Source organism: Callithrix jacchus, chromosome 3, assembly GCF_049354715.1.
Source record: "Callithrix jacchus isolate 240 chromosome 3, calJac240_pri, whole genome shotgun sequence".
In the NCBI taxonomy this organism is placed as follows: Eukaryota; Metazoa; Chordata; class Mammalia; order Primates; family Cebidae; genus Callithrix; species Callithrix jacchus.
This window is the reverse complement of record NC_133504.1, coordinates 7,582,068-7,606,572: the sequence shown is the minus strand read 5'-3', so window position 1 is coordinate 7,606,572 and position 24,505 is coordinate 7,582,068. Positions and strand designations below refer to the sequence as shown.

Below are 24,505 nucleotides of genomic sequence, written 5' to 3'. Positions count from 1 at the left end.
AAACCAGTGCAAGGGGTCTCACAGTGTAGCTGTTAAGAACACAAAGTCTGAAAGCAGGCTGCCTGAATCACGGCTTGGTGACTGTCTTAGTCCGTTTAGTGTTGCTATAACAGAATGCTTGAGACTGAGTCATCTATAAAGAGAAGAGGTTTATGTAGCTCATGGTTCTGCAGGCTGGGAAGTCCAAGGGTGTAGCCTGGTTTCCAGTGAGGGCTTTCACGCTGCATCGTGACATGGTAGAGAAGGTCACAGGGGAAGCAGATACGTGGGAAGACCCAATAGGAGAAAGAATCTCACTCTATAATAACTGCTCTCATGGGAACGAATTCACTCCTGGGAGAACTAATTCTGTCTTACCGGAGAAAGAATTCACTCCCTACTATGGGAATAAAACCAAGCCATTCATGAGAAATCTGTCCCCAGGACCCAAACACCTCCCACTGGGCTCCACCTCCCAATCTCCACCACAGTGGGGATCAAATTTCAACATGGGTTTTGGTGGGGACAAACAACTCATCCAAACCACAGCAATGATTTCACAGTGATGATCCTCCACATGTTGCTTAATTCTCTGTGAATCGGCTTCTCATCTGTAAAATTAGGATAACAAGAGTGTCTATCCCACAGGGCTGCTGTGTACATGAAATAAGTGAATATACATGAAGTGCTTAGCATGTTGCATGGCACACAGGAAGCACCGTAGCAATGCTAGCTATTTGTATTATTTATCTGGGATAAGCAGTAGCAGACACATAATTGAAGGTTCAACAATTGATGGATTCCTGCGTGTAGGTAAACATATAGTTATAAGCATGAAAAAAAATCACTAATACTGTATAAGTGTTAGGACACAATTAAGGTTGGGTTATTATTGAAAGAATCTTTTAGAAATCTTATAATTAGAATAAATGGTCACCCCCATGGTTATAGAAGTTCTGTGGAAATCCTGGCTTCCTACTGCAGTACGGTTTTTATTTTTATTTTTTTGAGATGGGGTCTCACCCTGTCACCCGGCTGAAGTGCAGTGGCATGATCATAGCTCACTGCAGCCTCAATCTCTCAAGCTCAAGTGATCCTGCCTCAACCTTCTGTAGCTGGGACTACAGGTGTGTGCCACCATGCCTGACTCATTTTTTCTTTTTTAATGTAGAAACAGGGTCTCATCACATTGTCCAGGTTGATCTCAAACTCCTGGGCCCAGCTGACCCTCCCACCTTGGCTTTCCAACATGCTGGGATTACAGGGATGAGCCAGATTTTAATTTTTTTAATTTTATCTCTTTTTTTTTTTTTTTAATAGATGGAGGTCTTGCTATGTTGCTCAGGCTGGATTTGAACTCCTGGGCTCAAGCAATTATCCTACCTTAGCCTCCTGAGTAGCTGGGATTACAGGCATGTGCCACTGTACGTGACAACAGTAAGGGTTTTTTGTGCAGATGCGGTTGTTTCTGACACATACTCAATTGGTGCGTGGAATTACTTACTTATGAGTCTACCAGAATACCTGAGACTGAGTCATTTATAAAGAGGAGAGGTTTATTTAGCTCATGGGTCGGCAGTCTGGGAAGTCCAAGGGCATAGCCTGGCTTCTGACGAGGGCTTTCATGCTGCATTGTGACATGGCAGAGAAGGTCATCCATCTCCAATACCGTGCTATCAAAATAATATAGAAGGATATTCTTTCTTCTTTATAAAAGCTGACTCTCCATAGATACATAATCAGCATGTCATTAAAATAATATTTCCTGCCTGGATTCTTATAAATTCTAGTTCCACATGTAGCATGCATATGTTATAAGAACAATGGTATCACCATTATCTATTTCTGTGTAATCAATCACCCCAAAACGTGGTGATGTAAAATGGCCACCATTTTACTATGCTCATAATTCTGTGGATCAGGAACTCAGGCAGGACAAAGTGGGGTGGCTCAGCTTTGCTACCCAAAGTTGGAAGTTTCAGCTGGGATGGCTTGAATGGCCAGAGATGTCTGGGACAGCTCAATTGGGGCCATCAGTCTGGGGCCTCAGCTCTTCCATACTTGGTGTCTGCTGGAGCTGGAATGTCTCCTTCACTCATGTGTCTGGTTCCTGGGTTGGGATGGCAAGAACAGCTGGGGATTGGCCAGTGGTACTCTGTCTGCTCACCCTCTCCATGTGGCTAGCTTGAGCTTCTCACAATATGATGATCCCAGAATAGTTGCACTTGTTTCATGATGGCTCGCTTCCATGAGGCAGGATTGGGAACTGTGACACCTTAGGTCTACGGCCAGAACTCGTGCAGTATCCCTTCAGTTCTATTCTGTTGGTCAAAGTAATCACAGTGCCTGCCCAGAGTCAAGGGAGTGAAGAGATGGATTCTACCTCTTGATGGAAGTGTGGCAAGGTCATATCATAGAAATGCATATGCAGGGGAGGTATTGTGGCAGTCATCTGCAGAAAACAGTAGCTGCCACAAACACAAATTCCAAACTGAAGGCACTTAGGCAGGCATGCACCTCCCGAAGGGATGATTGTCTGGGCTTCTGTTATTGCACGGTGGACAATCAGCAGTTGATAAGCTTGGCCAGGAGCAAGTGTAGCAAAGCCCTCTTTCCCCAGCAAGAATGGCAGGCAGTGGGGAGAAGGGCTGACAAAGAATTTCATTCACCATGCTCTTTCATACTGTCCCAAATCCCACTCATCTTGAACTTCATGATTGAGAAAACCGAGGCAAAGCTTTTCCCCAGAGAGCTTGAGATGGCTTTGAGGATTTCTTATATGATTAGATATTCAAGCAGTTTTTCATGTTTTTTCCTGAATGTTTTCAAATAAATTGGTGCATGCTTTCCTGGGCCTAAAGTAACACTGGTTATCATGGAGGTTCTTAATTCCTGTGGAAGCTGCAGTGGACAGTGATGAAGCATGGGTCTGAATTCATAGATCTAGTTTAAATCTTGGCTTTATTAATTGTGCGAACTTGGGCAAATCACTTAACATCTGAGAACCTCAGTTTCTCCTTGGAAAATCAGCGTAATAATTGTTCCTTCTTACGAATTTTCTAAGAATGAGGCTATATATGTGTATCCATATATACGAATATGAATATGTGTATATATATATGAATATGAATAAGTATACACATATATAAATAAGTATACATACATACCAGGAAGGGGCAGTATTCCCGGAACATCAACAGTGTGACTGCTGTAGTCTCAGCAAGTTGGGCTACTTGTTATCCTTTGGGCTGGAGACCTCCCCACCTTTTCTGTGAGGCCTTCCCTCAACATCCTACCTAAGGTAGATCCTCCCTGTTTCTGTCTGTCCTTTCACCCGTTTGACATGCTATGATTGTAGTCAGGGTCATTCCTTTACCTGGTGATTGCTCCCCCTAAACCCATTATGTTTCCATGACTGGGTTTTACCTTGTGTTTGTAACAGCATTTGAAGGAATCTGTGTCCTAGCTCCTGGTTACTGCAGCAGCTAGAGATAGGGACCAAGAGAGGAGAGACTGGGGATGGTGGAAGTGGGGCAGGAAGGGGAAAGAGAGGGAGAGGCTGAGGAAGAAAAGGAAGCTATAATCAGAAGCACATTTTGGTGAACTGACATGGAGAAAACAATCGAGTCCATGAGTGGAAGGTACTGTGAGGCAACTGAGAATTGAGAATTACTGAAAATGAAAATTCACCGGGTAACTTATCTCAAAAGTATTATTGCCATTATGTCTGTCTTCTGAAGAAAACATACAATACTATGACCACACGTGAAAAGTTCTTAGCACACTGCTCAGTATGTAACGAGTCATCAGTTGGCAGTGATGATGCTAAGGAGATGATAGTAATGCAGATGGTGCCAGCCGTGAGAACCAGTCTTCTCTTCTTACCTTCCTTCCATTGAATTCAGATGGTACATCCTCTAAGATAGCCCCTCCTATTGAGAAGATCAATAGTTTTTCTGACTGTGTATGTCAAGAGCTTGCTATCTCTACGTGAGGGAGATCATTTCTATCAGAAGTTGCTCTTTTTGCCACTTTATTGTAATTGTCTTCATAAGGAAAGGTTTTCATGATTCATTATAAATGTTGCGCCTGGCAGCTTCGAAGATGAGTGCTAATGATCTCTATGTCTTGGAATTCATACATTTGTATAAACCCCTCCCTTTGTTAGCTTGGCTTTAGTGACTCACTTCTAGGAAACAGAATGCAGCAGAGGTGATGGGATGTTATTTGTGTTTTGGGTGATCTGAGGGAAGCCATCTGGCACGTTGTGAGCTACCCTGTGGAGAGTTCAAGTTGCAAGGGAAACAGTGGGCTTCCAAGAAGTGAGAATAAAGCGCTCAGTCCAGCAACCTTCAAGAAACTGACCTCTGCCAATAGTCATGTGAGTGAGCTTGGAAATGGCTTCACACTCAGTTGAACCGTCAGATGAGATGGCATCCCCAGCTTGACTGCAGCTTCCTGAGATGCCTTGAGCACTGTATTAGTTGGTTCTTACACTGTTAAAAAGAAATATCTGAGACTGGGTGTTTCTAAATTAATTAATCAATTTATTTATTTATTTTTTTGAGACGGAGTTTCGCTCTTGTTACCCAGGCTGGAGTGCAATGGCGCCATCTCGGCTCACCGCAACCTCCTCCTCCCGGGTTCAGGCAATTCTCCTGCCTCCGCCTCCGGAGTAGCTGGGATTACAGGCACGCGCCACCACACCCCGCTAATTTTTTGTATTTTTAGTAGAGATGGGGTTTCACCATGTTGACCAGGATGGTCTCGATCTCTTGACCTCGTGATCCACCTGCCTCGGCCTCCCAAAGTGCTGGGATTACAGGCGTGCGCCACCGGAGTTTTGCTCTTGTTGCTCAGGCCGTAGTACAATTGCGCATTCTCAGCTTACTGCAACCTCCAACCCCCGGGTTCAAGTGATTCTCCTGCCTTAGCCTCCCAAGTAGCTGGGATTACAGGCACCTGCCACTGTGCCCAGCTAATTTTTTTTTTTTTTTTTTGAGATGAAGTCTTGCTCTGTTGTCCAGGCTGAATTGGAGAGCAGTGGCATGATCTCAGCTCACTGCAACTTCCACTGCCTGGGTTCAAGCAATTCCCCGCTTCAGCCTCCCAGGTAGCTGGGATTACAGGCATGTGCCACCATGCCTGGCTAATTTTTGTTGTTGTTGTTGTTGTGTTTTCAGTAGAGATGGGGTTTTACCATATTGGCCAAGCTGGCATTGTACTTCTGACCTCATGATCCACCCACCTCAGCCTCCCAAAGTGCTGGGATTACAGGTGTGAGCCACCGCGCCTGGCCTAGACTGGGCGGTTTATAAAAAGAGGTTTAATTGGCTCATGGTTCTGCAGGTTTTACAGGATCGTGGTGGCATCAGCTTCATAGGAGGCCTCAGGGAACTTACAATTATGGCAGGAAGCAAAAGCTGGAGCAGGTATCTTACATGGCAAGAGCAGGACCAAGAAAGAGTTGGGGGAAGGGCTACACACCTTTAAACAACCAGATGCTGTGAGAACTCACTCACAAGAACAGTGCCAAAAGGATGCTGTTAAACCATTCATGAAGGATCCACCCCCATGATCCAATCACCTCCTCCTGGCCCCACCTCCAACACTGGGGAATACAGTTGAACATGAGATTTGGGTGGAGATACAGATTCAAACCATTCGGGCACTCAGTGGGATTGTGCCTGGATTACTGACCTGCCGAAACGGTGAGATTACAGATGTTTATTGTTTGAAGCTGCTAAGTTTTGGGATAATTTGTTGTGCTGCAGTAGATGTCTAGTACAAGTGTCAAGAATCATTTATGCAAGAGGCACTTGGAGGACCTTAATGGGATGTTCTACCTACATGGTTGGTTAGGTAAGAGGAACAGAAGGGACAAGAGGGAGCTTGAGCTTTGGAATAAACTGCTTGGGTTTAGATTCTAACTCTAAAGTAGTCATTTCATTGCTGGGGAATCCTAGACAAATTTCATACATTCTTTGTGTCTTGGTTTCCTCAACCACGAAATGATAGTGATGGTATAATATCTACCTTAGAGGGCTATTGTAAGAATTAAAGACCTTTCCATGCCCTGGATGCTGAAGTAAATTTTACTCTATTATATTACTTGGAGGAATTGTCGCCTAAGGAAGACAAAGACCTCTGGATCCAGATGTGGAAAGAGTATGCAGGTAGGACTTGTCCAGACATCTTGGGGCTGAGCTCCTAAGCCATGTGTTTGGAGAAAGATACTTTCTTTTTTGCAGATTCAGGGATGGGAGAGGGAACGTTTGAGTCTAATTTTTGACTAAAACTTGGCTCCAAGGCTGTTGAGCCTAGGTAGCTGTTGTGGAAGATGGAAAACCTATTTTTTTTTTTTCAAATGTATGAGCAATATTTCAAGAAGTAGCTATTTGAAAACACTGTTCCTTTGAGTATTCTAGAAAATACTCTTTGTTCTGAGAAAATAAAATAGGCCATTTAGTTATGCAAATAGAAAGCAGAGCTGATGGGACAGCAGATGTTTGTGATGAGGCTCAAGAGGGAAACGCGTCTTGCTGAGAATGTCGAAAGGTTGTCTATATGAACGAGTTTTGCATTTAACTTCCTAGGGAAAAAGTTGGATAACTATTTCAGATGGCTGCATGTTCTTGCATTATTTTGTATGTTTTTGCTCAGGAGATGTTGATGGAAAATGAAGGAGCTATTTTTGGTGATTTTTCAGGCATAGACAGAGTTACCTTAGGGTCAAGTGACTGAGAGTATCCTGAGTTGGGAGAAGGCCCACATCACAGAGCATGCTTTGCCTTGGCACCTGGAAGCGCCGTGGTTTGGGAAAGACTGGAAGATTGTTCTGGCCCTATGGATGATAAGGAGGCTTGGAGGGTCTTCATGAGCAGGGAACAGGGCAAAGAGAGGCAGAGCAGGAGACCCTAAATGCAGCTGCTGCAGCGTGGTTTCTGGGCTAGCACATTAATTTGGAAGCACACGTGTTTGGGAAAGGGCCTGATCAGGAGATAGTCTTGTATAAACAGTGGTCATTTAGAAGACTTCTGGAAGGTATTCAGGCACCAAAAAGATAGTTTGCTAAGATGAGCTTTAAGGTTAATTCAGTTCTTTTTTTGAGACAGTGTGTTGCTCTGTCACCCAGAATGGAGTGCAGTGTCACCAATCACAGCTCACTGCAGCCTCAAGCTCCTGGGCTCAAGCAATCATTCCATCTCAGCCTCCTAAGTAGCTGGGATCACAGGCATATGCCACCACACCTGGCTACTCTTTTAAACAAATTTTATGACTCAGGGTCTCACTATGTTGTCCAGGCTGATCTTGAATTCCTAGGCTCAAGTGATTCTCTTGCTTCAGCCTCCCAGAGTGGTGGTGTTACAGGCCATTTTTGTGATTATATGCTTTTTTAAAAAGCAAGATGGGAAAGAGCCTGCAGTAGAAGCAGCAAAATCCCCACCTCTGATCGGAGCAGCATTTCTTTTATTCTGTGGAGGGAAACGCCTGAACATTGCAATGCAGTTGTATTCTGGGCTCTGAGAGAAGCAGAAATCTGGAGGTTGTGGGAAGAGCTACACTAAGGAAAAAGATATACGTCTTTGCGTGAATGAGTATAAAGGGAAGAAATGAGTGTTTTTTTGAGTGCCTATTAGGTACTGGGCACTTTACACATGAAGTCTTGTTTCTCATGACAACTGTCCATTTTAGAAATGAGAAATCAGAGGGTTAAACAGGTCACTTGCCTGAGGTCTTCCATCTATCTGATAAGTAGACTGAACATACATTGTCCCACCCTGCAGCCAACATATTTGTACTAATTAACACTGCCTCATATTTATGAAACAGATGACTGAAGACATATTGTAAAGAGAAGAAGTACAATATCTGGTGGATGCTGCTCATGAATAGATGGACTAATCAAAGCCCGATGTCAGCTCAGTAGCAATGAGCACACCTAGTGCCTACAGGCTGGTTTCTAAATACCATTCACTAAAACGAACCAGAGCTCCTTGGAAAATGGCTGATTGTAGGGGTGGGGCAAAATGATCCTGGAACATCTTGATGTGCCAGAAAGTAAGGAAGTGCTCAGAGAATGAAGGGATCAATTCAAAAGGACACAAGAGCTTTTAGAGGCTCCCACTGGCCAAATTTGGAGTAATATGAACATCGAAATAATGATGATAGTTAAGAATTATAACCTATTAAATAGAGCAAGAAGGCACAGCCCACACTGTTAAAAATAATCAAGGAAAGCTCATTTTAACAGTAGAATGGCAACTTAAAAATGTAGAAGGCGTGACAAAATTGGAATAGTAGAATTTAGCAACTATTATACTAACAAGACAAACAACCAGAGACCACTGTAACGAGCAATCACTGAGAAGTAAGAGGATGGGATTTACATTATCTCACAATACCTCTCAAAAGATATTTGTTACAATTAAAAGCGTAAAATAATTTATAGTAGGGAGATCGTTACATCATTTAGAAAAAGAATTTGTGCATGTGTAGAGACAGCGTAAAATATTAACAATTAAGGAACCCAACATGCAGACATGTGGATATTCTTTGTGCAATTCTTGCACTTTTGTCTGTCTGAAGTTATGTCAAAATAAAACAAAAAATTAAAGAGATAAATACAAACTAAAAAAAGTCACAAGTGTAAAATCGTCCCTTCTTCCATTTTTCTATCCACCATCACTTCCTTTCTTCCTGAGGCCCAGACACTAAGCAAGGAGGTTGAGGAATGTGGCATTTCAATGGGGCCAAATTGAGGCTTCTTAGTGTGAGAGCACCAAAAGCCAGGCAAGAAAATAACAGGTCTCCCCACACTGTGGGTGCCTGGGAAACTCTGAGGTCAGGGGGTCCTGCTCCAGCAGCCTTCCTATGCTAAACGCAGCTCTTGGCTTTCTGAGGTCTGAAGAGCAGCACCTGGTGTCTGTCATAAGTGGTAACACCCTCATGCTGACGGAAAACTTTATAATCTGAGATGATTTCCTATCTGTTTATTTGCTTGGTTCCTTCACCAGTTCAGTGACAGGGACTGAGAAGGACTTAACAACTCCCATTTTGCAGATGGAGAAACTGAGTTTCTGTGCCCTGTTCAAGGGCATCCTCTAGTAGGACTAAAACTCAGGTCTTGGCTAGGCACGGCGGCTCACACCTGTAATCCCAGCACTTTGGGCGGCAGAGGCAGGTGGATCACCTGAGGTCAGGAGTTCGAGACCAGCCTGGATGGACAACATGGCGAAACCCAGTCTCTACTAAAAATACAAAAATTAGCCAGGTGTGGTGGTGCTCACCTGTAATCCCAGCTACCCGGCAGACTGAGAGGCAGGAGAATCACTTGAACCCAGGAGGCGGAGTTGCAGTGAGCAGAGATTGCCTGTACTCTCCAGCCTGGGCGACAGTGAGATTTAGTCTCAAAAAAACAAATAAACAACAACAAAACCCACCTCAGTCTTTAGACCCAGCTTTAGTGATTTTTTCATGATAACATTATAGGATGCCAGCAGAAAGCAGTTATGATTTCCATTTCCCAAAATTAGGCTGGACATTCCGTGCTTTTCACCGTGTGGAACCAAACCAGCAGCGGCAGCGGCAGCATCTGGGAATGTGTTAGAAATTTTAAAAACCTGGTTCACCTAGACCTACTGAATCAGAAGCTCTGGGAATAGGGCCCAGATACCTGTGTTTGAATACCTGTTCCAACACTGAAATTTACTTACCACTCTGGGTAGGTGTAGGTAGCATAACCCCTCCGTGCTTCTCATGACAATCATCTCGTTTCATATATGACCTCTAGTCTCTCTTGATTAAAAAATAAGTAAAACAGAGTTTTGCATAGAAACAAACGTAAGGAATTTTCTCAAAAGCATCATGGTTACCTTTCCTGGTCAATTTCTGTAACCTCTTCATAAACCCAGGGTTATATAGAGAACACTAGGAATGGTTGATTGGGTTTTCTCTAGGGTAGACGAAAGTATATGCTGGAGACAAGAAAGTACAATTCCACGAGAGTTTGGGAGGAGGGACTGATGACAATTTTTCGTGGTTGACTAAGTTTTTTAAAAAGCCACTTCCAAGGGTACATTCATTAACCAGTCAGCGAATCCACTTGTTCCAGCGGGAGGTGGGAGGTGGGGGCAGGGTGGAGCGTGGGGAGGAGCGACACTCGCCTCTCCGGAATCGGTGCCTTCCAAGTGTCGCAGTCGCGTCTCCCCTCCCCCCCGCCTTCGGGTCTCCCTCGGGGCCCAACACCCAAACACTCACCCCTCGGCCACCCGAGCTCCCCGACCACCTCCCTCAGCGGACTCCTCCGGACTCCTCGGGCCGCACTGCCCACCCCCTCGCCGCTTCCTCCCGCGTCTCCGCCCCTGCGGGGCGCTGGGCGCCTGGGGAGGCGAGGGTGCCATCGCTGGAAAATGAGCGCTGCCCGGAGGGTGGCCCGGAGCTGCAGGTAACGCGCGCCAGAGCTCGGGCCGGGCCGGAGCGGGCCCCGCACACCGTGCCTTCCCAACGGCGACCTGCCGGCTGCGAACCGGGACTGCGCCGGGCGCCGGGGAGGCAGGACCGCGGGCGCGCGGGAGGCGAGGCCAGCCCTGCCCTGGGGGACGGTCGCGCTCCCCGTTGGTCGTGCAGCCACGTCCCGGCGGCTGTTCCCCGGAGTGGCGGGAGGTGGCCGCGGTGAGCCAGGTCTGCGCGGCAGATGCCCGGGAAGATGGAGAAGTTTCTGCAGATCGCGCCTCACTCCCTGGCCATCGTCCTGGGCCCGGCCGAGGGGCCGGCGGGGGAAAGGCCCGGGGCAGCCCGGTCCGCGCCCCCTGCCCAGCCCCGCCAGCTCGCCAGGCACCACATCGGCTACGAGATCTTCGCCGACTTCAAAGCCGAGAACATGCAGCACTTCTGGAACAAGAAGGTCACGGCCGCGGTGGCCGAGACCTTCTTCCTGGGCTGGATCGACGAGCAGGTCCTGCTGATCCAGGGCAAGGAGGAGCATCTGGAGGCGCTGCGCGAGGGCTGGACCCGCCGGGCCCTGCGGCCGCCCTCGGGCTTCCACATCCGCTGCCTGGGTGAGTGCGGCCGCCACGCGCTTGTCCTGTCCCGTCCCGTCCCGTCCCTTCCCGCCGCTTCCCGCCGGGTGGCCGTATCCGTACCCTGCAGCCCCGGGAGCCCCGCCCTGCTCCAGTCCGCCGTGGGCACCTTGGAGGCTCCCCTGGGTGCCCGCGCCCCGACCGGGGGAGGAGCCGGCGGCCCTCTTCGAGCGTGGGATTGGGGAACTTCCTGGCACCGAAAGGAGGGAGCCGTCCCATTCCCCGCGCACCGCCCCCATCTGTCCGCGGGAGCCTCCCCCAGCGGCGGGCGGTGCCTGGGGCAGGCCAGGTGGGCACCGCGGGCGGCTCGGCGGGCGCGGCGCTTGGGGTGCGTGAGTGTCCCCCTCCCGGCTCTGCCTCGCGGCTGCAGTGCGCGGGCGGGCGGAGGTGTGCGGGGAGGACTCCGGGGCTCCGGGCGCGTGGGGCTCCCTGCCGCAGCGGCGGCTCAGGTGCGCCCGGGACGCCTTTCCCTGGCGGGTGGCCGCGGGGGACGTCCCGGGAGGCTCGGGTGGGGGCTGAGGGTTGCGCGCACCCACTTCTGAACTCACAAGGGTGCAGATTTCGTCTTGAATGTCTCACCTGCAGCCTGTCTCTCCAGTCGTTTTGTGTGTTTGAAGGAAGGGACACAAAGAGGCAGGAGTCGAAATATCTAATCCTCCACAAAAGAGAGCAGAACGGGAAGAGGGGCGGAGTGGCCCGAGGGTGAAGGTCGCCCCGCGCTTCCAGTGCTGCTTTGACTTGCTGGGTTTTATTCGCTACTTAACATTCCCCCCAATCCAGTTTGCACCGCCTTTAGAATACACTTTTGAGTTTTGCACTTTGGGCCCGGTGGCTAAAAGCGTACATGGTAAATAGTAAGGCTTTGGGAAACAATTTCAAGGAAGAAAGCATTCTTTCTAGTTCCGCGGTTTAGGAATTCTTTCTTGACATTTTGGGAGGTCAAAAGTTCAAACGCTAAAAAACTGTAAAGGCGCCTTTTTCGTTACCCACCGTTGCTATGCCGCCTCCCTCGGAGGGATTAGCTGTTACTTGCCGACACCATCTATGTGTGACACCATCTATGCGTGTGACAAATTTATAGCATTTTTATTTTGTTGTGTTTTGTCTGTTTTGGCATAGAAGAGATCTCTACAAAGCTTCCTTTGACTTGAGTCGACAAAAACCTAGGAAAGCTTGCATCTTGTGCGTTTTGTAACCTGCGCCGAATTTCAAAAGGTGCCTTAATCAAAAACCTCAGTCCCCGAAATGAAGCGGCCTCCGTAAAGAGCCAAGATGAACGCCTCTGAGCCTTGACTTGCTTTTGTAGTGTAGGACTGTGACACGTTAGGACGTAAGACTCTGTGTGGTCATTTGTATACACTCTATATATAGATGGCTCTATAGGCTTTTAATACGTTTCTTTGAAATTCGATTTCACAATTTTTAATGTTTTATTTTGCAAAATTTCAAATATATGCAAAAGTAGTATAACTCAAAAATATTATATTGAACCCCACACCATGTACTTACATCCTGCTCCAAAAAGTATCAATGGCATGGCCGATCCGATTTTATCTTTACCTCCGTCTACCCCACCAGTACTATTTTGAAACCCCAGACATTCTATCAACCTAATTTCATTTGTAAATATTTCAGTATGATCATGTATTTTTTTTTTCATTTCAGCAGAATTATAAGTTCATAGGAATTGGTGATCTGTTTTATTAACCAAAGAGAAATATTTTGGCAATTTTTAAATGTTCTAAATTGCTCTAATTGGTCTGCCCTGGCTTGGGTAGGTGTCCTGAGCTGTCTCTGCTGACTGGCTGGCAGCTGACGGGGCCTGCCAGCCTCTGCAGTTCTGAGAGCCTCCTGTTACCTCTGCACCCTCAGAGGAAGCAGGGGGCTCCCTCTCACAGCCCAAGCGTCAGATAAAAGAGCAGGGGTGATACCTGCTGGGATCCAAGTGGCAACTTTCTTTTGAACTGCCTTGGTCAGGGGGGAGTGGGGGGAGGGTTAAAATCTCCACTGGAATTTTAATTTTGCTTCAGTAATGATGATAAAATCCTGAATTGTTGGAGAGATTTTTATCTACTATCAAAATTCTCAGTGTCTGCTGCATGCTTCCTTATTTTTTTGTTGCCAGATCTTTTATTGGGCTTTGAAATTCCAGTCTGGAAGCCGATGAGGATTGGCTCATAACCTTTTATTCTGAGTCACAATACACGTGATGACAAGTTCAAATGCTGCGGGGTGGGGAGCGGGTGCTGCGGGGGATCCTGGCTGAAACTCTGCTCTGAAAAGAGTGATGTTATCACAGGGATAGCCTGGAATCTATCTACTATTCGTGTAAAACCAGAAAGCAAGTGCTATCTTTGATACTTTATTGTTAGTCATACATTTCTCGCACCATCCCTTTCTATTGACCCCTATTTGTACTACATCTATTGTCAAATGCTTTTAACGTTGTTTTGGGAGTTTAGCTCGTTATTTCATGGGTATGAAAGGACCACAGAGCCAGAGAGTAGATGAGCTTTACAGGAGGTGCATTACATTCTCACTTGTCGAACCTGAGTTAAGCTCATCGTTTACCAGTAGTCTTCTGAAACATCTGGTAGCCAAGTGCATGTTCAAATTGTATCAAGCTTGTGGAGAATTAGGGTTATTTATAACAGTTGTTTTTCAGACGATCTCTTAGATCCCCCCATAGAGAGTGGTAGTAAAATTGACCCATCATATCTTGCCAGTGAAGGAAGGGGAGGAATGTTCTGCCCTGTCTCTGGACTTGGGTTTGCCTGGGTGCAGGATCTCACACAACGCAGAGCGGAGAGGCTCGCAGGCGAGGACAGACAGGTGAGCCCAGGTGCTTTTCTCTGGCTGTGCTGCGGTGCAGTTGAGGCAAACCTACACATTCATAGCAGGCCTTGCCAGGAGTTAATACTTTATTCTGTAACTTGAAACATCTGTGTTGAAATCATAAGCATTTTGGTGCCTGTGATTTCAAAAGTATGTAGTTCTAACCAACTGTAAAACTTCAGGTGAGGGTTGGACCACAAGGAGAGGACTACTGGATTCAGCAAGAAGCAGAATATTAAGCCACTCAAGGGAAGAGTGGTTTTGACTTGGCATCTTCCAATCCACTACGTAGAAATAACCTATTAGAATAGGCAAGTCCATTCTTAGAAATAATCTACCTTGGACATATAGAAAAAAGGGTTTGATTCTCAGAACCCTTCAAGGGGTGTACAGGATGCTGGTCATGTTTCAAAGCTGTGCTGTCTATTTTGAGTCAATCACAGTAAGTTAAAGCCCATACGTGTTTACCGAGTACTTTCTAGTGACAGCCTCTGTGCCACTCCTGGAAATCGGAAGGCTGATGGGGCACGCCATCTTTTGGGGTATTCCGACCTAAGAAACTGAGTGTGCTAAATGCTTTGAGGACTTTCTGTTTTGAGTGAAGGAGAAGCAGTTACTTCTGTCCTGTGACCTGGTAGGGGAGGTTTCCCAGGTATGAGGCTTGAACTTGACCTCCTGCAGATGGAGGTGGGGGTGGGGCGGGAGTTCCTGCAGAGCAGGAGAACTTACCCTGCCTGGGAAGGAGGGGACTGGGGACTGGAGTGTGAGTGAAGGCCTGGGGTTGGAGAGTTCTTGATGTTTGCAAACTGGCTGGGGTGATAAGACAATGGAAAGGTGGGAGAGGGCCAGATGTGAAGATCTGGAAGCCACTGGGGGCTTCTCAGCAGGGGCGGGAGTGATATGATTTGATCTGTGTTACACTGAGAATTCTATGCCAGTGAGGTGAAGGGTGGGACTGGGAGATTAGAAATAGGAGCACAAGCTAAGCCTATTGAAACAGGGAGAAATGCCAAGGGCTTCTTTAGAGTGTTTGCTCTCCTTCGGTACACTTGCATAGGCCATGGTTCCTACCTGAAGAAAGACACCATTAGTCTGGTTGACTGAAGAGCCTCTAGCCTCAGCCACAAACCCTGAGCCTTTGTGGGTCTGGGTGCTCCCCCTCCAGATCTCAGGGAGCATGGGTACATCTCTGTCCCCAAACTTTCTCATGTGCTCCTCATGTTTAAATAGTTCAGACCAAATATGCTTTTTTAGACTTTACATCAGAACTTGTATTTTGCATGATATAATTATTTAGAACACATGGCCATCAAGATTCTTTCCCAAAATTTTATTGGTTTTCTCAAAAAGAGTTGCTTTCTTAAAGTGGTTTCTCCAAATAGTAGAATTTTAAGACAGATTTTTTCTTTTTTTTTTTTTTCTTATTTTTTTATTGCATTTTAGGTTTTGGGGTACATGTGCAGAGCATGCAATACAGTTGCATAGGTACACACATGGCAGTGTGTTCTGTTTGCTTTCACCCCTTCACCCACATTTGGCGTTTCTCCCCAGGCTATCCCTCCCCACCTCCCCCTCCCACTGGCCCTCCCCTTTTCCCCCCAATAGACCCCAGTGTTTAGTACTCCCCTCTCTGTGTCCATGTGTTCTCATTTTTCATCACCCGCCTATGAGTGAGAATATACGGTATTTCATTTTCTGTTCTTGTGTCAGTTTGCTAAGAATGATGTTCTCCAGATTCATCCATGTCCCTACAAATGACATGAACTCATCATTTCTGATTGCTGCATAATATTCCATGGTGTATATGTGCCACATTTCACTAAAATTAACTTTTTTTTTTTTTTTTTTAAGACAAGGAATTGTTCTGTTGCCCAGGATGGAGTGCAGTGGTACCATCATGGCTCACTGCAGCCTCCAACTCCTGGCCTCAAGCAGTCCTCCTGCCTCAGCCTCCTTTGTAGCTGAGACAACAGGCACACACCACTGTGCCTGGCTAATTTTTAACTTTCTTTTTTTTTTTATAGAGACAGGGTCTCCCTATGTTGCCAAGTCTGGTTGTATTAGTCCATTTTCCCAGTGCTGATAAAGACATACTTGAGACTGGGCAATTTACAAAGGAAATAATGGAGAACTCACAGTTCCACGTGGCTGGGGAAGCCTCACAATCATGGCGGAAGGCAAGGAAGAGCAAGTCACATCTTACATGGATGGCAGCAGACAAAGAGAGAGCTTGTGCAGGGAAACTCTCTTCCTTAAAGCCATCAGACCTTGTGAGACTGATTCACTATCATGAGAACAGCACGGGAAAGATCCATCCCCATAATTCAGTCATCTCCCATGGGGCCCCTCCCCTACATGTGGGAATTATGGGAACTACAACATGAGATTTGGGTGAAGACACAGCTTCAAACCAAATAACTGGTTTGAACTGGTTCTGCCTCAAGCAATCCTCCCATCTCAGCCTCCTAAAGTGCTGAGATTACAAATGTTAGCACCCAAGCCCGACCTAGAATTATTTTAAAAAAATGTATACTCCACAGACATTGCTATACTCAAAAGAAGTTATAGTTCAACAACTTACTTAAGTCAGCTTACAATTGAATAATACTCCTGGGTGAATAGCTTGAATTGCTTAACAATTGTTTTAAAGCCTTTTAAATTGTGTGAAGCGAGTGATTCATTCAGTGACTGAAGCATCCACCATTTCCTGGGATGTATTCTAGCCACTGAAGTGTAGAACAAGTTATATATAGTCCCTGTACTTTCTGGAGGTTCCATTCTAGTGATATAATAGACATTTGAAAAATTAAAGAAATAGTCCTGGTGCAGTGGCTCACGCCTATAATCCCAGCACTTTGGGAGGCCGAGGCAGGTGGATCACGAGGTCAAGAGATCGAGACCATCCTGGTCAACATGGTGAAACCCCGTCTATACTAAAAATACAAAAAATTAGCTGGGCATGGTGGCGTGTGCCTGTAAACCCAGCTACTCAGGAGGCTGAGTCAGGAGAATTGCCTGAACCCAGGAGGCGGAGGTTGCAGTGAGCCGAGATCGCACCATTGCACTCCAGCCTGGGTAACAAGAGCGAAACTTCATCTCAAAAACAAAAAAATTATCCAAGCATGGTGGCAGGTGCCTGTAATTCCAGCTTCTTGGGAGGCTGAGGCAGGAGAATTGCTTGAATCCAGGAGGCAGAGGTTGCAGTGAGTCAAGATCACACTGGCTGCACTCCAGCCTGGGCAACAGTGAGGCTCTGTCTCAAAAAAAAAAAAGAGTTTTGCTCTTGTTGCCCAGGCATGCACCACCATGCCTGGCTAATTTTGTATTTTTAGTAGAGTGGGGTTTCTCCACGTTGATCAGGCTGGTCTTGAGCTCCCGACCACAGCTGATCCATCTGCCTGAGCTTCCCAAAGTGCTGGGATTGCAGGTGTGAGCCACCGTGCTCAGCTCAAGTAGTTTTAAGTGCTGTAAGAATGAAGCAATTGATAGAATCGAGAGTGCTGGGAGAAATGACAGAATAGCTAACATTTACATTTATTGATCATCAGCTATGTTCTAATGCTTTATTTTATGATCTAATCTAATCTTTAAGACATCTATACTATTTAGGTATCATTATTTCATCCATATACAAATAAGGACCTTATGGAACAGAAAGATAAATGTTCTCCAGAGATGCCTCGTTAGTAAGTGATAGGCCAGGATCTAGACCCAGGCACTGGGATGTTAGAAGCAGTGTTTTGGACGACTACCGGACAGTACCTCATTTGGGATGACACTTGACCAATGAGGCAGATATCCGCCAACCAGCGATGAAAGGGAAACAGGTGGAGATCAGCCTGCTGTGTTAGACAAACAGAAAGGGTGGCCCGTGCGGCTGGGCTTGTCTCGTCAGGAAAGGAGAAGAAGGCGTGACTAGCTGAGGTCAGAGGCAGGCCCAGGCCAGGTCCTGTGGGGCCACGTGGAATGGTGTTCTTCAGAGAGAAGGCATCTTCCTAAATGTGTACTGGATTGGGGTCTGCCGAAAATTCAGAGAAGTTTAAGAAGCAGGCCTCTCTCCTAAAGAAGCTTCCCTCTCGTATTAAAATCACAGGATTACGTCTAAACAGTGAACAATGATGCATTTAAAGCTTTAGTGAGTTCTGGATAGTTATAAAAAACCGTTTCTCTGAATGACCTCACTGTGGCTCAGAGATATTTCCAGCAAAGGCATGTAAGGCATGTCAGTTTCATCGTAATAAAGCGTTTAGAATGAACTTGTGAGATTCCAGCTCTTGCTGTGATACATCGGGCTTTGCACAGATTTGTAAATTTTACTGCTTATAGATTAATTATGATCTTAAGCACATGTGTTTCCTTTTGGGTTTACTCTGAATTTGGAAAATAAATTGCATCAAGAGATAAATTTGCCGGTTATTCTCAAGTGATTTTAAAAGGGCTCATTAAACTGAAAGGGCGTCTGTGTCTTGTGATGGGTTCAAAGTCCTTAGGTGCTTTCTGTTCCTGAAATCAGTCACATATTTTGGGGTAAAAACCTGGGAGAGTTTGTTATATACAAAATATTTGCTGCAAATAGTTTTATATTTCTTCAGTCTGCCTAAAATATCACACACACTGATGATTTGGTCACCTTAAAAATATAATTTTCAGTGTACGAGGTAGGCTTTACCATTAGTTATTTGAAGTTTGGAGACTGTATTTGTATCCTTCTCTTTAGTTTAGATATTTGTGAAATAAGTTTTAAACCCTTCTTGCATAGCTGTAGACATGACATAATTTCCAAGATTTCTTAATTTGGAGGAACCTAATGATATAGTGTATAGTTTATCTGAATGAGGAATAAATAGATGTATTGCCAAGGTACAGGCTTTGGATCTGATTTTTAAATATATAGTATACTACAATAATATCTGGACCTAGATTTTTAGGAAAATGTTATGTCAAGAGATTTTAAGCCATTTGAGTCACACTAGGTCAAGCATGGTGGCTACAATCCCAGCTCTTTGGGAGGCCTAAGTTGGGAGATCACTACAGCCTAGGAGTTCTGGACCAGCCTGGGGCAAAATAGTAAGATCCCATCTCTACCAAAAAATATTTTTAAAAATTAGCTGAGCATGGTGCTGTGTGCCTGTGGTCCCAGCTACTTAAGAGGCTGAGAAGGGAGGATCGTTTGAGCCTAGGAGATCGAAGCTACAGTGAACCAAGATTGTGCCACTGCACTGTAGCCTGGGTGACAGAGTGAGGCCCTATGTCAATACATAAATAAAAATAAAAATCACACTGGCGTGGGAGGAGCTGGCTTCAACATCTCTTGATAGCTTGGTATCAGTCTCTCTTGAGGCAGTCCAGTCAAGCTGGACGCTGCCCAGGGCCAGAGCTGGTGGTGTATCTCTGAGAATTTGATAAATGGATCAATGACTTTGACAAGGAGGTAAAAATGATTCATCTGAGTCTTTGGGGTGTTGAAGAAAAGGATAAGTTGAGAACGTCCATGGGATGGTGAGAGACCCCACTCTGAGCAGATCTAGGTCTGAAGGTGTTCTTATGACATTAATGCTGTGGAAGCATACCTCTGTGCTCTGGATTTCACTCTGAAGATGAAAATAAACACGATCCGATGCCTCCATTTTCTCAATTTATTGTGAAGGCCCTATAATATAATGTTCTAAAGTGAGGGCCCATCTGTCCATGTAAAATGACTTGTCTCTGTAAGCAGGATGTCACCTCACCACTCCCCAGTAACATCTGGGGCACACGTGATGTTCCTTGGTCTAGCTCTCTGGCATGGAAGCTGGGGATGCATATCGAGTCCAAAATAACCTTTCTTGTGAATACAGGAGTCCCTGGAGCTCACCGAAGGCTCCCTAGTGTCTTCAGGGGTGGAATCCAGTCTGGGGCATTCCATCTTCCTGCTGCCTGAGTTGCTGCAGCCTCAGTCTTCACTGTGAACCCCAGTATACTGTGGCAGTGCTGGCTGGAAGGCTGGCTTCCAGAGCAGTGGCCCTCTTTGGCGATGCTTCCTGGGAGCTCTGCATGCGACAGCATTTTCTTCTGTCTTGGCCTGCTTCCTCCAGTGCTGTGTAGGGTGCCTTCCTTTTCCCTCCAGCCCCCATTTTCCTTCCAGGATTTGGACTATTTTTCCTTTCAAACCATTGCAGCAAAAGGTTTTGATAACACCTCTGCCTTTCTACTTTTTTTTTTTTTTTTTTTGAGATGGAGTCTTGCTCTGTCACCCAGGCTGGAGTGCAATGCCTCAATCTTGGCTCACTGCAACTTCTGCCTCCTGAGTTCCAGCGATCCTCCTGCCTCAGCTTCCCCAGTAGCTGGGACCACAGACGTGTGCCACATTGCCTGGCTAATGTTTTGTATTTTTTTTTTTTTGCTTTGTAATTAGTATATTAAGCAAACAATACATTTCAAGAATTGCTTAAATTCTGATACCCAGATTTAAGCATGTGAACATATGAGACTTTTAAACATACAATTAAAGCTATTCATAATTTGCTATACTACCAACATTAGTTACTTTGGAGCATAAGTCAAATGGTTTAAAGTAATCCTGTAACATACCTAAAGAACACCTACCTTCTTATATTACGCATGCAAATTACTTCTCCATGTAAAGGTCTCTTCACTTTAATTTCTACGTTACCCAGCTCTGAAGTCACTACTCAGGCTTATCATGGTCCACAGACAAGGAGGGGAGCAAATAACCAGGACTGGTCAAGATATATATGGATATATATATATATATATGAATGGCACAGCAGAAGGAACAATTTTGGAAGTGCAAGCCTTCAAGAAGCAGCATATTATGATAAACCCCTCCTACAGAAAGGTATCATTTTATCACTGATACCACAGGATAAATTATATATTATGCCATCTTCAAGTAACAGTTGAGGCAATAGAATAAATGCAGAGGCATTACAATGATTCCCACTTAATACAAGAACTATACAGACCAACACTTCTCTACAATTTTCTTATTGCCAGTTAAATACAGTTTTACTTTCAGAGCTTAACAATGAAGGGTCATACACTGAAGCCAATACATATACCTAGCATTTCAGTCTAAGCTTGTCCACATACATAGCTGAAGTCAATTACAAGGTTTGGCCTAGCAATGCTAGGGGAACTTCTTTGTAAAGTAGTTTTTACAGGTATTAAACTTCATTTTGCACACTGAAGTCATCATACATACAGGGCAGTCAGAGCTTTTATAGTTGCCTTTATTCTTCATTTAACTTTTAAAAACACTACTCTAGTTTATTAAAACAAAAACAAGAGCAAGTAGTGAGCACATTATGATTACAGTCCTTACTCATTCACTACTGCACATAAAATGCCAGCAGTGAGTTATTCACTGGCCCATTAAGAGGTCTGACACTGAACGCCACCTCTGGGGTGATCATCCTCATATGCTTCTCCATTGCAATGGCGCTGTCTTTCCTGATTTGGATCAAAGTCCACCAGTTCTACTTGATCCATCTCATCAGTCTCTTCCACTTCCTTCCTCTCCGGTAGGAGTTTTTCCAGCAAAGACAGTTTATCAGGAGAGAGAAAGCCATTCTCAGGGAAGTTTACCTTAAATTCAATGATTAGGTGACCCTTTTCATATGGTCTACGATAAACTGGCATGCCTTCATTTAGTACACACTTGATATCTCCATGCTTGACAATCTGACCTGATGAGAGGTGATGACTATGGTTCGGTTGTCAAGAGTAGATATCGGCTTTTGGAAGCCACACGGTGCTTCAACCAGCTGTATGTCCATACACTTGAAAAGGTCTTCTCCTCATTGAGTAAAAACAGCCTGGTCCTTCTGATCTAACACAATGATTATATCTCCTGGCTCCAGTCCTGGTTCTTGGTCTCCTTCACCATGGAATGTTATCTTCTGGCCATCTTTCATGCCTTTGTCAATATGAACTTCTAGAATCTTCTTCTCTCGAACTATCTTCCTTCCATTGCAGCTTTTACATCTATCTGTAGGACTGATCCGCTCCCCATGGCCCTGGCACTCCATGCACACAGACTGAATTTGCTGAACCATTCCAGGTCCTATCAGATGAATTCTTATTTGCATTCCAGTACCTCGGCAATTGGGACAGCACTCTACTCTCCTTTCTTACCTCCTCTACCTTCGCATTTGTCACAAATCACATTCTTTTGCAAAGCCAGTTTTCTTGTTGCACCATTATATAAGTCTTCTAGGGTTACTGAGAGCTGCTGTACAACATTTTTACCTCTCCTTTCTCTCTGCATCCTTCCTCCTCCTCCAAAAAACATACCAAAGATGTCCATGGGAGAGCCAAAACCGCCACCTGCTCCACCCTCTTTAATTGCCTGTTCTCCTCCTTTGTCATATAATTCCCTTTTCTTTGCATCAGAGAGAACTTCGTAAGCTTGAGATATCTGTTTAAACTTCTCTCCTTCATTTGGATTCTTATCAGGATGGTACTTCAAGGCCAGTTTCCTATAAGCCTTTTTCAATTCTTCCTGAGTAGCATTGGGTTTGACTCCCAAAACATCGTAGTAAGTGGTTTCTTTCACCATCTTCTACGGTGAGCGGACTGAGGTCGGTGTGTGAGGGAGCGGGAAGGAGCGCAGAGCTGTGCGGAGCTGTGCGCAGCTCGGGCAGCTACCGCTCCTCCGCCTCTCACCGAGCGTTCTGGAAAGTTCCTCTGTTTTGTATTTTTAGTAGAGATGGGGTTTCACCATGTTGGCCAGGCTGGTCTCGAACTCCTGACCTCAGGTGATCCATCCGCCTCGGCCTCCCAAAGTGCTGGGGTTACAGGTGTGAGCCACTGTGCCCAGTTTTCTGCTTCTAAATAAAGTCCCCCGCTATCCAAATTTTGAGGGAAAAAAACGTTTATATGTTCCTGTTCAGGATGGTAGGGCCCAACACGTGTCCTTTTAAGGAAAGTTGTCTTCAGAGATTCCAGACTCCCCACCACACACTGCCCCCACTGCCCCACAGCTTGAAGCCCCCATGCCTGGAGGTGGCCTTCGGGTGTCCCAGATGCTTTCTGATACTTTCATGCTGAAAACGGGAGGAGAACTTCTCCATATTTAGAGGGGGCACCCCGGTGGATCTGATTTCCAAAACAACATTTTATTATGTACAGAAGTCCCCAGGCCTTCTGGTGTTACCCCTTTGGGGTGCTTTCCAGTCTTGGGACGGTCCTGCATTCCTTGGAAGGCATCTGTCAGCCTAAGCTGCCAGCGAGCCTGCTCCGAGCCGCTGGGGTTTGCAGCCTCTGTGGCCACTGTGTCTCATCTCCTTCCCTCTTTGTCATTTGGCTTTGGGTGACACCTTCTCTAGGGAGCATTTGTGCTTCACAATCCCATGCCCCCACCCTTCCAGCTCAGCTTCTTAATCCTGCATACTTGTTTCATGGCCCTGGTGGGCGGATGGAGCTGGGAGAGGCTGAGCTGGGGGAGCTGTTGTTGGCAGGGGAGGGCCCAAGGTGCTCTTGAAGCTGTGAGCGGGAGATGAGAGCATGGGGTGCAGCCCAGATCCCTGACGGAGAGCTGAAAACTGGCAAGGGGAAGACAGAAGAAGAGGAGGTGTGAGGGAAGCAGCTGCCTGGTGCCTGTGAGGCTGCAGTGGAAGGGTCTTGCTGGGAATCAGGCTGACTTGTTTGTGGATTCGTCTACCCAACAGGCCTGTGGGGCGGGCTGAGCTCTTCCAGCCAGTTTTGCCCAGGCCAAGAGGAGGACTAAGGGATCAGCACGGGTTCCTGTAGCAGATGGACCCCACATTACACCCACTGGGTGGAAAGAGCTATCCAGTCTGGACGAATCACCTTGGCTTTCTGCATTTTTTTTTTTTTTTTTTTTTTACATCTCTGATCTCTGGTCAATAAACCAGATGCTCCTGGATTCCTGAGGAAGTGAAAGGAGGCTGCCGCTCAGTGAATTCCGCGGCTTCTGGAAAGAAATCCAGTTCTCGATCTCATCGGTCTCCCCTGTGATCTTGTTACAGCGCTACCATTCATTCAGACCCTGGCCTAACTCCCTCCGGGGGTACCTCTGGGCTCCGGGTGCTCCTGGCCCGTCAGGTCCCCTTTGTCCTGGGTTGGTCGTGACAGGCTGGGAAAGTCTTGGAAGACCTGCTGACTTTGGAGTTAATACAGAACCACAGAGACGGGAAGCATCCTTTTTTCGTTTGGGGACTTTGTGACCAGCATAATTTGTCCGGGTTGATTACTTCCCTTTCATCAGAGCCTGGTTATTCATTTGTTAACAAAAAGTTTGTCCACGGAAAGTCTTTAATCGTTAGCAGACTGTGAAGTAATGTAGAAAAGCAGAAGCAGTACTTCAGACACTGTCTGCTCCCAGATGGTGATGCCTACTCTAGCATCTTTGTCTCATTTTCACCTGTATCTTTAGCATTTCCTCCTATGTTGAAAAAGGAACATTCTAGAACACAGTGTTTATGCTATACACAACTTCATTCTGGTAGATCAGGGGTGTCCAATCTTTTGGCTTCGCTGGGCCACACAGGAAGAAGAATCGTCTTGGGCTACACATAAAATATGCTAACACTAACAATAGCTGATGAGCTAAAAGAAAATTGCAAAAAAATCCCATGGCGTTTTAA

At 45.9% G+C, this 24,505-nt stretch overlaps 1 pseudogene across 1 annotated transcript; it reads right to left on the bottom strand.

Moving 5' to 3' along the window:
- Positions 1–20,256: 20,256 nt before the first annotated feature.
- On the bottom strand, positions 20,257–22,584 carry LOC100388647 (dnaJ homolog subfamily A member 1 pseudogene; annotated as a pseudogene). The gene has a single exon (XR_008479953.2). The product of XR_008479953.2 is annotated as a dnaJ homolog subfamily A member 1 pseudogene (transcript).
- Between the last annotated feature and the right edge of the window lie 1,921 nt (positions 22,585–24,505).